The following is a 13453-nucleotide window of genomic DNA, read 5'->3' on the forward strand; positions in this document are numbered from 1 at the left end:
GTCAATTCGACTGAACGGAACGGACAACGCCGAATTATCTGAAATTTATACAACTTTGATAAAAGCGCCTTGAACACCGGCTGTCTAAGAACAGCAACTGCAAAGTGAATCAATATACTTTAAAAACAAAGTAGTAGTGAAATCGTTTTCTTTTTTGTCTTTGAGGGGCAAAAAAGTGAAAGACACGATTTACTAACAACACTAGTAACAATGAAAGCATCACACTTGCTTAGATGTATTGTCGAACTTTGTATAATATGGACAAAATAAAACTGCGTTTGATATATCCATTTGTCAGTTTTTAGATGTTTAGTCTGTAACTGCAGACGCAATCATTATTTGCCTATTTGATATGGTATTTTGACAATTTTACAGATTAGATCGAAAATGATATAGCACTGTTAACGAGCGGTGCCGATTAATAATGTGAGACACCACCGTGCGACTTATAGGAAATACCACGTTATCATAGAATTCATTTAGCAAATTTTGTATACTGAACTTTTGCTTCACTCTCAAGTTTTTCGCTCATTTGCAGTTTGCTTTTATGGACAACTGACATGTTACTATTAGATTGAAATTTTGTGCCATAATAAAAAGGAGGTATATAGGTAGTCTCAACTAAATAAATCTACACAACTAAAGTCAAGGGATACTGTCGACAATTAAAACCCTTGCCGTTATGGGAGGTCCAAGGATGTGTTTGAATACGCTATTCCATTCACATAAAGAAAAACAAATTCCGCAGCCGGCAGGATTCGAACCTGCGCGGGGAAACCCCATTGGATTTCAAGTCCAACGCCTTAACCACTCGGCCACGACTGCCCACGACAACCATCAACGCCATCACTCAGCAAATTCATTCAACTTGTTCTTCTATAAATAGGAAAGAAAAAGAAACTCATAAATGCTTATAATAATGCTCTATAATTCGGCGAAACAATGCATTGATTACGGTAGCACCTAGATAAGGTGCCGATCTCTCAGCACTTGTGCCTTAGAAGAGAAGACAGAAATTGTACAGAGTACATTATGTTACAGGCCACCCCTTTATATTTTAGTTACAGTCTAGCTATTTTGTTCACTCACTAGGGGCGAATTGCTTCTCCTTTGTTCGATTCCGAGTAGAAGTCTTACTATAAGCTTTGTTTGTCGTTTACGATAGTACTCCATGCAGCCCGCCAGTATGTTCTAGTTATGTTTTTCCCCGCGCTCTTCTGGTTCACTTTACCGATGCGATTATGGTCGAACTTTCTACACCGCATTCTATACCGACCCCAGTATGGCCGCTTCAAAGTTGCTGTAGATGTCTAGTAGGCAACAATGCGACGCTGATATAAGTGATCGCCTCGTTTTTCAAAGATTTCTTCGCATCCAGTTCTTTTTTGAGCACTGGCGTACCTGAACGTCTGATGCCGTTTTCATCGCCGATGTCGTCGCTATCGCTTTGACCGCCCCTCGTCGCCGCACTCTATGCGTTTGTCAGTCCACGACCCAGCCGTCCTCTTCTTAGCTGCATCCCGTCGATTTTTGTTTGTGTACGACATGACAGGACTTTAAGAACCCATGACCTCGGCGAAGGGGCTGTATCTAAATGGCCCCGATTCTCTGCAGAGGCTGAAAATTGTTTTTGCTAATTTCCTGTTTGTTCGTTTGGTTCCCATCTTCATTCACCGGATTTCTTGGGCCTATGCCGCCGCCTACATTTTGTCCTATGGATGAACGGAGTAACTAGGCAAACCAGAAGGGGAAACATCATTAACAGTAGTAACGACGATAACAACAATGAGGAAACAGTAGATCACTTCTACTTAAGAGACGGCACCAGCACCCGTTCCTTCTGAGCCCGAAAAGCCGTTGTCTTTTGCTGGCGGTGATGACCGCAGTTAACGCTACCGCTATTGTTGGTGCTGTCTTGTCGCAGCAATTTAGGTAACACGCAAACACGAACGGCTCGGACATGTTGCAGGGTACAGTCACCTAGAGGGCAGCTGCTCTATCTGCAAAGGCAGAGTATTGGACTCATTTGCTGGTCCAACCGTTTGTCAAGAAAAGACCGACAACGACAAAAGAGAGGACATCGCGGAGGGAAATCGCAGCCGGGGCAGCAGAATGCCAACGAGTAGGACGAAGCTCATCGACGGTACGGAGAGGGACAGTGGATAAGTGTCTGAATAAACAATATCATGATGAGTAATAGCATTGTTTTACTCCTTCAAATAATGCAGCTTATAACATACCAGGTCAGACTCGGGCTAGACGGCGTCCAGACACAGCCACATTATCACCGTCGCCGGAATACGATCAGAGGGGTGGTCTGACAGTGTTACTCTCTCTATTGTAGGCTGGCTAGCCAGACACAGGTCGAGCTGCAGGAGCTGAGGTTGGATTGACAAGGGAAAATTTAGATGTAAATTGTAGGTAATTACTACTGTTGAAACTGACCCGCTGATGGCTGATTGTTGATTCTATGCGGGTTTTACGATATACTTAAAGCGTCAAATATTTACTTATTGTCATCATCATGAACTAGATGATACCTTGAACTTCAGTCGCTGTCGACATATGTTTGGCTACGTACGGTTGAGTTTATTATATAATTTGGTGGGCGTATATTTATTAGTCCTTACCTGAAAATATACGCAGAGTTAAAAAAGATTAGATGCTTGTTTGAGAACGTGGGCCGCTTTTTGTCCACCTGAAACCGGATTACGCTTTTTTCGATCAACTATTCAGGCCCCATTGATTTTACTATCTACTATTATTGCATTCTACCCAAAAACATGAATCTGGTTAAGCCGCCAATCATAAGAATTCCAATGCTTCCACGCTAAAAAGCAGTGAGTCGTTTCAAAATTAATCAATTTATATTACGAACCCGAAAATCTGATTCACTCAACCAAGTAGGTCAACGAAATTAAAGTGTCTCATCTATCGTAGTGGATATCAATAAGACAAGTTTCATTGAAAGACTTCTTTGAATGCTCATGGCACTTATTTAGGCAGTATGTATCGTAGCTTCTATGCCGCACACTTGCGCATAGAGGCTACGATAGCGTGCATGTCAGCGTGCCTCCACTTGGTATGTTCATTACCGTCGTCAACTTTCGTTTTTACTGATGCAGATAACTATGTTAGTAACAAGTAGTAATAGCTTCCAGTATAAAAAAATATTGATGAGACACAGAAGAGTTTGACACTTACCCCCTCCCCCCCCCCCCCCCTAACAAGGTTGCGATTGCCAAAAGAGTGCTCTTGGATCAAATATGTTATATGTGTAGTAATTCTTTAGGCAGGATTTCGAGCTTTTATCCCGCGCCCATGGGTGTTGCCCTGTGCCTGTCTTTCTCAATCATTACTTGGCCCGTGTTACAAAGACAACGTAGTTGATCTGCGAGCGCTTCGGCCCGCGCTGGTACAACCCGCGTGACCACCCAACTCCTCCGTGATGATGACAACGACATAGAAAAAAGGCGGCATGGGAAAGGGTAAAAAGGACATTTAAAAAAAAAAGTAGTCGGTCGTCCAGTTCTACCGGCTCACAAAAAATCTGATTAAAGTAACTACTTTATCTAAGCTTTTTTCGGGGAACAAATTGATACACAGACTGATATAGCCAGACAATTGAGTGGATTAGTTACGATGCGAAGGAAGACAAAACATGGCTCTCGTCGGCGCATAAAAAAGCGACGCACACGCTAGATATGTTTCTGGGTTGCCGGAGTGGTACTGATACGAAGCTCACGATGTAAGCGGCGTCTACGAACGATGTCAGTCACATCGATGCGATTTGGCGATGTTATACCGCTCGTTATGGCGGCAGGGTCATATATATATATATATATATATATATATATATATATATATATATATATATATACATACACATACACATATATGTGCTAACCGCACAGAAGTAAAAGGTTAACAATTGTCCAGTATTCTCGCGCAAAATGAGCCTATACAGAAATTACAAACTTGAAAAATCAACGATCTGTGTTTTTTCAACGGTCATTACAGGGCTTCTGAAAAATCTAAGAGCAGCTTTTACATCCCAAAGCCGAAAATCTACAATAAAATCGAAAGAAGGGTAGAACTTTTGTCGGAAACGATGCAAAACAAGTTTTTGATAATGTGGAACTTTTATGTGGAAATTAGAGGCAGTTTTCGATACGAAGTTGTCTATCGTCTATAGAGTAAGCCAATCGAACCGCAACGCGAAGCTTTTTTACAAACTTTTCAGCATTTTTGAACTTTTGGAGTTGTAATATTTTTTGTTTATTGTCGACTAAAAATTTTGGTCTATTGGCTTTTTTGTGTCTCACGTGTTCAAACAAGACCTCAACTTCTCATTCTAGACGTGTTAGCAGAACCCCCGGTTACTATTAAAAATTTAAACGTTTGTCTAAGAAAAGGATTTTCCGAAGACCGTCTGTGAGTAGTTTAGGGCCGTGACCGGAGCGAGTGGCAGTTACATTAGGTAAACACGTCTGTCAGGGCCGCCTCTGCTGGTATATACGGACATTTAATTTCGATACCTGTTTTCATGAAAGTTGGCGACATCGATTTTTGTCCTAATTTAGTCCGAAAACCTTGTGTCTGTGTGTGTATATTGCTCAACTTGCTAAAAGAGTTGCCGTTGGTGGAAACGAAAATCTTACATGGCAGGAAGTTTGAGTTTCTTTTCCAGCAATGACAACAGTTTCCGCAGCTCAACAGCGGTCGTCTGGCCGCTATATCGCCTGTACGCACAACCGTTCGACAGCTGAACAACTGTCGGCCGATAACGCGAGTCTCCTTCCACCCGTCGATATATATTTCTATACGTTTTCCTTTTTTCGTTTCCATTTTACTTCAACTTCAGCGTTTGCTATTTGTGTGCTGTCACAATATACTTCACTACACCATGAAGTGGTCGGCTCCTGGCTGTCGGCGTGATATCATTGCTATTTTATGGTTGCCATCGCGACAACGAAGAAGTTTGACGAAGACGACGATGGCTGAAAATCACAGCCAGTAGCGTCAGGCGTGTTTTTACAATATTGTAGAATACAGTGAAGCAAGGAATCAGTCATCGTTGTTACAAACTACTGGAACCGTACGTTTACCACTGTCGACTGTGGGTGACCGCAGCTAATACGTCGTTAGCAGGATGATCATCGTTGTGCCATTTACGCCCATGACGTTTTACCTCGTAGAACATTATTACGACGTTCGTTGTCTGTAGAGATCAATGTTTCGTTGCACATTCGTCAGTTTGTATGTCTATAGGTTGTCGTCTGTTTAGCTGCCCGATCAACTCGTCATAGAAATATTACGTACAATCGTCTTAATGGGGTCCAGATTGATGTTTATGGGTATCAGTAACAAACAGGTAAGAAGTTCCTGTCACCCGTTGTTTCTATCGTCCAGTGCGGCGACAGGCGTTCCAGCGTATCTCTTCCTTTTTTCCGCAATGTTAGGTCTGCATATTTCTTGATCCGTTAGATAATTTTATTAATTCGTCAGCGAGCCTCCATCGCCACGCTCCCCCTATCGTTGTGCAGCCGTAGAATAATTAAAACTGGAAGACACAGACCATGTTGACACGATAGCCACTATGAAATTAGAGTGATTTGGATAATAGGGGTAGGATGGCCTTGATTGGCGAATGACGAAAACCAGTGTCATTGCTTGTCATCGCCTGTTTGCGCTGTGACCATATAGTAAATAGCAGAGCGTGACGACCGACAAGCTTCACCGACAGTCACTGCGGGGCAAAAGGGAACGTGATAGCGAAGTAAGAGGAAAACCTGGAGAGACTTCTGTATACCATTGTGCAGAGTTGTAAATGGCAATACCTTATAGTAAGTGCATTTTTCTCTGACGCGAATAGTGTTCCGACCGATCAAAAATAAGCTATTGTTGACAGATATTACTGTGACGTTAAGGAAGACGATTCGACAAATTCACCCGCTCTATATAGCTGTTTCCGATACTGCAAAAGGTAGCAGTAGCGCTTTGGCCGTTGTCGTACGTCACTGGCTGTTCTATTCGTACGAAATTGCCTTCATATCATGGCAAATCTTTTTCTTTTAATTTTTTATTGTTATTATTGTAGTTTAGATTGCTCTAGACGGTTAGTGAAGCGATTTCGTAGGAGACAGGCCTTCAGATATGTGTGAGATCAAGGTAAACATGACACATTTTCGCGTTCCTTGAATAATAAACCGATATGACGGCTAACGGAGATCGTCGTGGCCACGAGGTATACATAGAAAATAGTGATAGAATAACTTTATGGGTTATATTTAGACACACGCGAAACAGCTAATTATCAGTCTTCTTCTTCAGAGGTCTATCATCTGCAGAGGTTTGTCACATGCGGGAGTCATCTAGATGCTGATATTCTGTACAACTTTGCAAAATTTGCAGGCTAGAAATTTTGATTTCCTACTGAGACTAGCCAGTTTATCGGACAGCTGAACCGTGCGTACGTGCATCTACTTTAAATGGCGCCCTGTGATGTGAAAGATAGAGATACGAGATAACTCTGTCTGCTATATACATAGGCAATAGAATGACGTTGAAAATAAAAGGACGGTCTGGAGGCCGAAACGCTCAGAAAAATTCAAGGAGCTCAACAATGAAGAGATTCCTCAGAGGCGTGTTCTATCATTATACCTGCTAAGTCTTGCAACACTCTAGTCTTTATAGCTAATAAATCGACTTAACGCCTTTGATCACGTCATTTTTGTGAAGCACTTTTATTAAATAGTAACTTAATGTAAGTACATTAATCAGTGTCTTTGAATAATTAAAGCCATTTCAATTTTACAGAACCAATAGCTTGTACCACATCGCATCACTATTACAGAAGCTGCGTCTGGTACGAAAACGTTTGCCGAAATCAACCACTGGTCCATCAATAAGCAGCCGCTAATTCATCGTCTGCCAATGTTTGTACACGAATAACTGACCTCCAGTACCGCGTTTGGCTGGACGATGGTTCGCCAAATTAGAGGTGCATGTCATGTCGCCCTCTATTCGTAATTAGGCCTCTGTCTACATCTCGTTACCGTCATCGTCCCATTGTCTTCGTCAGCGACAAGCCTGCATATAACAGGCGACACCCCGCGTAGAGAGTTTAGCGCCCGGCTGGGTCTGTGTCCCAAAGCCTTTGGCTACTTGAATCCGTGACAACTACATGAATTTATCCTGGCCTGTCTGTCAGCAGGCGTATACACAGCTGTACATTTGTGTACAAACACTCCCGGTGTAACAGCAGAGTCGATCGCAGCGGTTCCTTGACATATAGTGCCTCTCTGCCTGTTCGCACGAGCGTGGTCACGTAATGGTTCACGATCATTATCTCTCTTATTGTCCGTCATACTCGACTGCCCGGCAATACTGAGTAGAGCAATAGCGCTATTGCCGCCATTTTTGCTGCCGCGGTGTGGAGTCGAATGAGCGACAATCGGTCGACGATGCCGAGAACGAAGAGGTTAAAGGCGACAAAAATAACAGCAGTAGAAGTGCCAACTCGACGCGGCTAATGATACGTAATAACAATGCCACGTTCGCTGTAAGGTTGCTATGGTGGTGACGCCAGCGCAGGCGCGCGTTAATGAATCTAGAGATCACCTGTGCGCCAGACAAAGAAACAGAGCACTGCAAGGAGAGAAAAAGGGAAAGGGGCACGAATTTTGATGAAAGGTGCCACCGACTGATATGAGTCAACGAACATGTGGGTAAACAAATTCCATCCATCGAGTTGACGTCATACAGAGGTGCATGTCATGACAAAAACGGTTCTGAGAAAACCTGCAGAGTGGAAATAGTCGCCTTTGCGTGAATGTGTTACAAGTGCCATAGCAGCGTGCACATTAGTACGCTGTTCTTTGGCATATTTCTTATGTTTTCTTTATTTCGCAGTAGCCCTCAGCTTTGCTCTTATATCGTATATCACCGTAACCCTGTTCGCCATTCGCTGGCCTACTGCGATAGGCAATGACAGCACGCGCGTTCGCGCGGACGCTTTTTCAGAGAGGAAAAGAGGGTAATCGACAGCGGTAACCCTGCGCATCAGCGGGCGTTTGTGCTGTACGTGTATTAGCAGTAATAGTAATGGCGATCGAAATGGTAGTCGGCGCAGAGCTAGCGTTCGTACGATAATATAGCAAACAGAAGGAAATAGCGGTTGTAGCACCGGCGGCAGCAGCAGCGACAAGAGAAACATCGTGTGGGACTGTTTACCCTGGCTGGGCGGCCCCCCCGCCGTGTTACTTTCCTTTCCGCTTTAGTCCCGCTTCACGTTAGGAAGATGAGACCGTTAGTAAGTAGACGAAAGGTGGCCCATTGTGGAGTCGCAGTGTGCGAATCAGCTGGTCGCTAGGGTTCGCTCGGGTCGATGCGTAGGCAAACCAGGATACACTTTGGCGGTGGAAACCGGCCGTTACAGCCTGCTTGAGTAAAAGCGACATTGTCTGTCCGCGTAAGGTTGCACCGTTGTTCAGAAGGAGAGAGCATTCCGCGGCAACAGGTGAGAAAGGAGCGCTCCGGTCAGCGGATGATATGGCGCGAACTATTCGAATTGAGTCGGTGTCACCTCAACATGATACGCCATGCTGAGGAATCCGGGAAAATAATAGAAGGGAGACACCTTCTACGTGAATCGACCGCTCCCTTTTCCTCTATGGCGGGATCGCTGTCCCGCGCAAAACCACCACAACAACGAACAAAATGACGTACGCTTGTCCGGAAACCGTATTTATTGATTTAGCTTGCATTTAAGCGTTTTAATTGCTCGGACGATAGAGTCATTGTGATCAAGGTAGCCTTATAGCGACGTACTACTCATTGCTCAGTGGAGGGCAGTAACTCTGGAATCTGCTTAAGCCTAGGTTTAACTATTAAGTAGACTACGATACTGGTTAGTTCTACTAAATAAGTGAGGGTGCCACCTATACTTGTGCTATTTGAATACCATGTGCTGTCTTTACGAGCTACTTATTTGAACATTGTAACATGATTTTAAGGTCCACTTAGGTTCTTTTTTAGCGAAAGGGTATTAAACGTCAGTGGCCAAGTTTCTACATTGTACACATTTATTCTCGTTCCATTAAGCTAGATTGCCTTGATGATGACGACGATTGCTCATGAAAGCGATTAGTTGTCATAGCACGATGGATTAATGATAATTTCACCAGCGAAAAATACGTGGACTTCTTTCCATTACGCTGACAGCTCGTGAGATTTAGTTCGTTTTTTTTTAGCGGAAACCTTCAAATTGTCGTATTTGCGCGGGTACAATTTCAAATCATTTAAGTTAAAACATTTTAAACTTGAGCTCGCTGAAGTTAAATTGGTTTCATTATACGAATAATACCATTTTCGTTTTTTTTTTTTTGTTATCTTACACGTTAGTTACGTAACCAGCGTAGTGTAAGTTCTTTTCTACTTTACGTTGGAATAGCGGCAAACTACGTAACTAACCCGTTACGAGACCAATAATTTAAACAATGCAATATTGTTCAGTTAAGAATATTCAACTTTAACTCATATCTTTAACAGGACAATGCTTAGCGTCATTGGGTACTTTGTTTTTCTTCTTTGAGCTTTAAACACAGTGGTACACTAAAGAAGTAAGAAACAATCAACACACATGTGACAAACAGGCAGGGAAGCTATATTTTGACGACCGGCGCTTGAATGCTTGGAACACGTTTCAGCTACCGGCTGTCAACTCCCTGTCAACATCTTTCTTGAAACCCGCAAGATGTGCTTGTTAGACTTCGCCGTTACGAAAGCTCTATGGTACGTATCATTGAAGTTTCCATATGCCCTCTACACACACAAGCATATACACCAATTATACATAAAATATCCTTGCAGAGCAGGCCAAGGCGGACACAGCATAACATATGATTACCATTGTCACACAGTTGTCACACGCATTGAATAGTACTAGCTAGTTAAATAAAACCCTCGAGAAGCCATGATGCGATTGTCCTACGAGGAGGACTTACTATGCGAGCAGAAGTTGGCATGGATGGCTTCGTTTTTTAGCAGACAGAAGCCAGAAGCGGAGCTACATACAATAAACGACGCAGTCAATATGAGTAAGTGGCCAAAAACAAAGAACGATTATTGGCAAATAGTTCTAGCAAATCTTGAAGGTTCTTCAAAATTTAGCTGAATGCTTACATTGGCGGTAATGGAAAATCTCCTTGTGAAACATGTACAACACATAATCGTTAGTCAAAATAATATTGTGTAGTGTCGGTAGTAATGGTGGTTTTTTTCTTAAATTTTAAATAAGGGTTTTTTAAATCGAATATAACTTCGTAAGTGTTAGCACTTACATTGCAGAAACTAATTCGAAGTTACCAAATCGAAAACTAGTCAATTTAGAAACACATCTAGAGTTTTATAATACTAGATATTGCCCAATAAAATCCATTGATGTATTCAGAAGTAGCATTATTCAGCTGGGCGGACGAAAACTAAATGTCCATATGTACGGAAATACGTTGCTACCGACCTAGGCACTGAGAGGAAAAGTGTCAACGACTGGCACCAATGAGTGGACACGGAATATTTGCTCTGCCTATAACATTCATGTATATACACATGTTGATTCATCCATGTCGCTAACCATTGGGTAGCCTAAAACTCGGCGGCTACAGCAAGGTTCTTGCTTATATACTCCGAGAACATACTTTCCCATTGAACTGTTCACCTCAGTAATGTAGAAGGTCTTTAAGGTGGCCGCACCCTATACTACCCCGTTTCATTTTCCGCTTCACTGCTCCTATCTTTTTTCGACTCAAATAGGTAGCATACGTATCCTTGTCTCTAGGACCATATAAGCATAAACCGTGCTTCGCGGCAGGTTCGACGAAGCAGCGAACTTCAAGATCGCACTATCCTACACCACCATTATCCCAGCTCGGTTCATGTCTATCTCCTGCTTTTGCGCAGAGTCTATCCCCGAGTAAAGGTCCATCAGAATCAAGTGCGGATGCCGCTGGCTGCCGCTACTGTTACTTTGCCAAAACCACAAGCTAAAGGAGTCACCCTGTAAATCGAGAAGCAATCGAGCTTCTCTATCGTACAGTGTAATCCGGGTACGTTGCGGCTGGACACGGCCGACTAAAGACCTTACAGAAACTACGGAGAAACGATACTGGCAGCATTAGGATATAAGACATGCAATTTGCGTACTCGTTCTACTAGTAGTACGGCATACATTGATATGCATGTGGACGCTTAATGGAGGCTGGGCTAACCGCAGCACCGCTAGCACCTCTATCCTTATCGTCGATCTTCGTAAATTGCTCAACGTCATCATTCGTAAACACCTACGACGGTCTCCGCGGCGTAACCGAAGGCAACGGGGTTGCTGCAATGACGGTGACCGCGCCGGTCGCTGCCGAGCCGCTGCGTCACCCTGCGCTTGGGCACGATAAAGGAAAAGTGAAAGCCAATTGCCGTCAACCCTTCAGTACGAAAGAAAAAAACAGAAAAACGGGGAAAAACAACGGCGAAGAAGAAGTAGCGGGCGCAACGGGGCGTTGAAGTAGGTGCTATCGGGAAAAAGATGGCAAAGACTAGATCATGTTACTTAGAAGATAGATGTGTTCTTTTGTAGACAAAGTTCTTTGGCCTGGCTGAATTGACTTCGCTGAAGCTGCCGCCGTCGCCACCACGAAGAATCAGAAGTTGTCATCGTGTGACACGAAGACAAAGATGGCACTAGAAACGATCCAGTGTCCACCCAAAATGTCAAATGTACACTGGCTGTTGACGATATATGGCACAGGACCACTGATTTTGGCTTATTTTTTCCCTTATAGTGAAACTGTGGCATCGGGAGAAAAGATTTGGGCTGACAGCAAATGGCGCTGGCGAACTGTTTACGTCCACAGGGCCGTACGATGCGTGGCCTTGCCAAGTAAGGGTTAAATATTTAGAAGGGCGAGTACGGTGGGGCGTATCATTCTAAACAGTTTTCCAGATCATAAAAAAGAGTACTGCTAACGTCTGGAAAGGAAGCTTCTCATAAACGGTTGCCTGAGTCGTCATTGCTTGTTACAGCACCTTCATGTTGTTTTATTCTGCTTCAAACCTAATGAAATCACAGGTCACAAAGTAGTTCGCTGTTTCTGATGTTGTGGTCGCTGGGTTCAGTTATTTATCTATTATTGTGATAAAAACACTATCTACAGCTGCACGTGTTTAGCGGACATTGTAGACAGTAACAGGGTAGTCGATATCCCTATTCAACCAAGCGATGTAGGACGCAACAATAAGTCATAACAGGCCATTGCGAAAGGCTGAGAGTTTAAGCCAACGTAATCGACACTTGTAGATTTGTAACAAATGGCCTACAACCGCTTGGAATGAGACAGCGATGACGGCAAGAGGCTTTGTGGGACCACCAGCTAGAAAATTAACGTACGATACCTTGCTGTCTGAATACTCAAGTTAGGAAACCACCGAACAATCGGGAATAACATTGACTATATCCACGTTAACTTATCAAATAAACTCTAGTGGATTCGAAATGCTGGCTCACATTGCTTGAGAAACAGGGTTCTGGCCCATATCAAGCAAACCTTCCCAGTAGAAACTCATTTCTTTGTTTGTCTATTGTAAATCGTCTTCATGACGTTCGGGGTGAATTTTGATATTCAACCTGCCAGCGAATTTCGTCTATTCTAAAATAAACTTGACGAACAAAGCAGTCGATTAGAGCCCGAGTACTACTTCGTTTCTATGGGAGATAAAGTGAATAGCTTCTAGCTATTGCGTCGTGTAGTTCTGTTTCAAATGAAGAACTAGTACATACATACGCACACGAAGACCTTTAAGACGGCAGCTATTATAGACACTTCCATTGCATAGTAATAATTCTCTTTGCCTAGACACGGTAATCATGCTAGGTATTCGTATGGTCGTGATGTTGAATCCGGACGAACATAGTGATCTTTGGAAGGGCGCCATACGCTATTAAACAATCGCTCCCTATGTGAGGGCGCAGGGACAGAGCTTTCCGTCGTAGTATTGACAGCTCCCTGACTTAAAGCAAACGTTGAATTTTACCAGATACACTCGGACCAGCACTCACCTAAACATAATTGCTCAACAAATTTTTACACAAACTAATTGATATATAGTTAGAATGTAGCCAAGTTAACTTAGCGTGCAAAAACGTTCATCCGCCTCTTCTCGAGTTTGTTGAGGGGATGTTCGATGGCTGTCCGTCCTCATGGCTCTTTGCTTGTTTCAGGTGCATTAGATATGTTTGTATGGGTGTGTACATTCCGCATAACAAGTAATGCTCTATAGTTTTCTAATTCGTTTTCGTTCACTTCGTCGTTAAAAACGTGTCGGAATCGCCTATCGGTAACCGGGAAGCATTTATATCTATTGTTTCATATTCACATATCTAGCACACTATGGATCAGTG

The 13453-nt window shown here is 43.1% G+C and overlaps 1 protein-coding gene and 1 non-coding gene across 4 annotated transcripts in view; both read right to left on the reverse strand.

The window, feature by feature from the left end:
• Positions 1-13453, reverse strand: part of Cep97 (centrosomal protein 97kDa) — a 161117-nt gene that overhangs the window by 108986 nt on the left and 38678 nt on the right. The window lies entirely within an intron of this gene.
• On the reverse strand, positions 744-825 carry TRNAS-UGA (transfer RNA serine (anticodon UGA)). Its single transcript has one exon. It is a non-coding gene; the product is annotated as a tRNA-Ser (tRNA).

The sequence above is a fragment of the Varroa destructor genome, unplaced genomic scaffold, assembly GCF_002443255.2.
Source record: "Varroa destructor unplaced genomic scaffold, Vdes_3.0 BEIS01000003.1, whole genome shotgun sequence".
NCBI classification, from domain to species: domain Eukaryota; kingdom Metazoa; phylum Arthropoda; class Arachnida; order Mesostigmata; family Varroidae; genus Varroa; species Varroa destructor.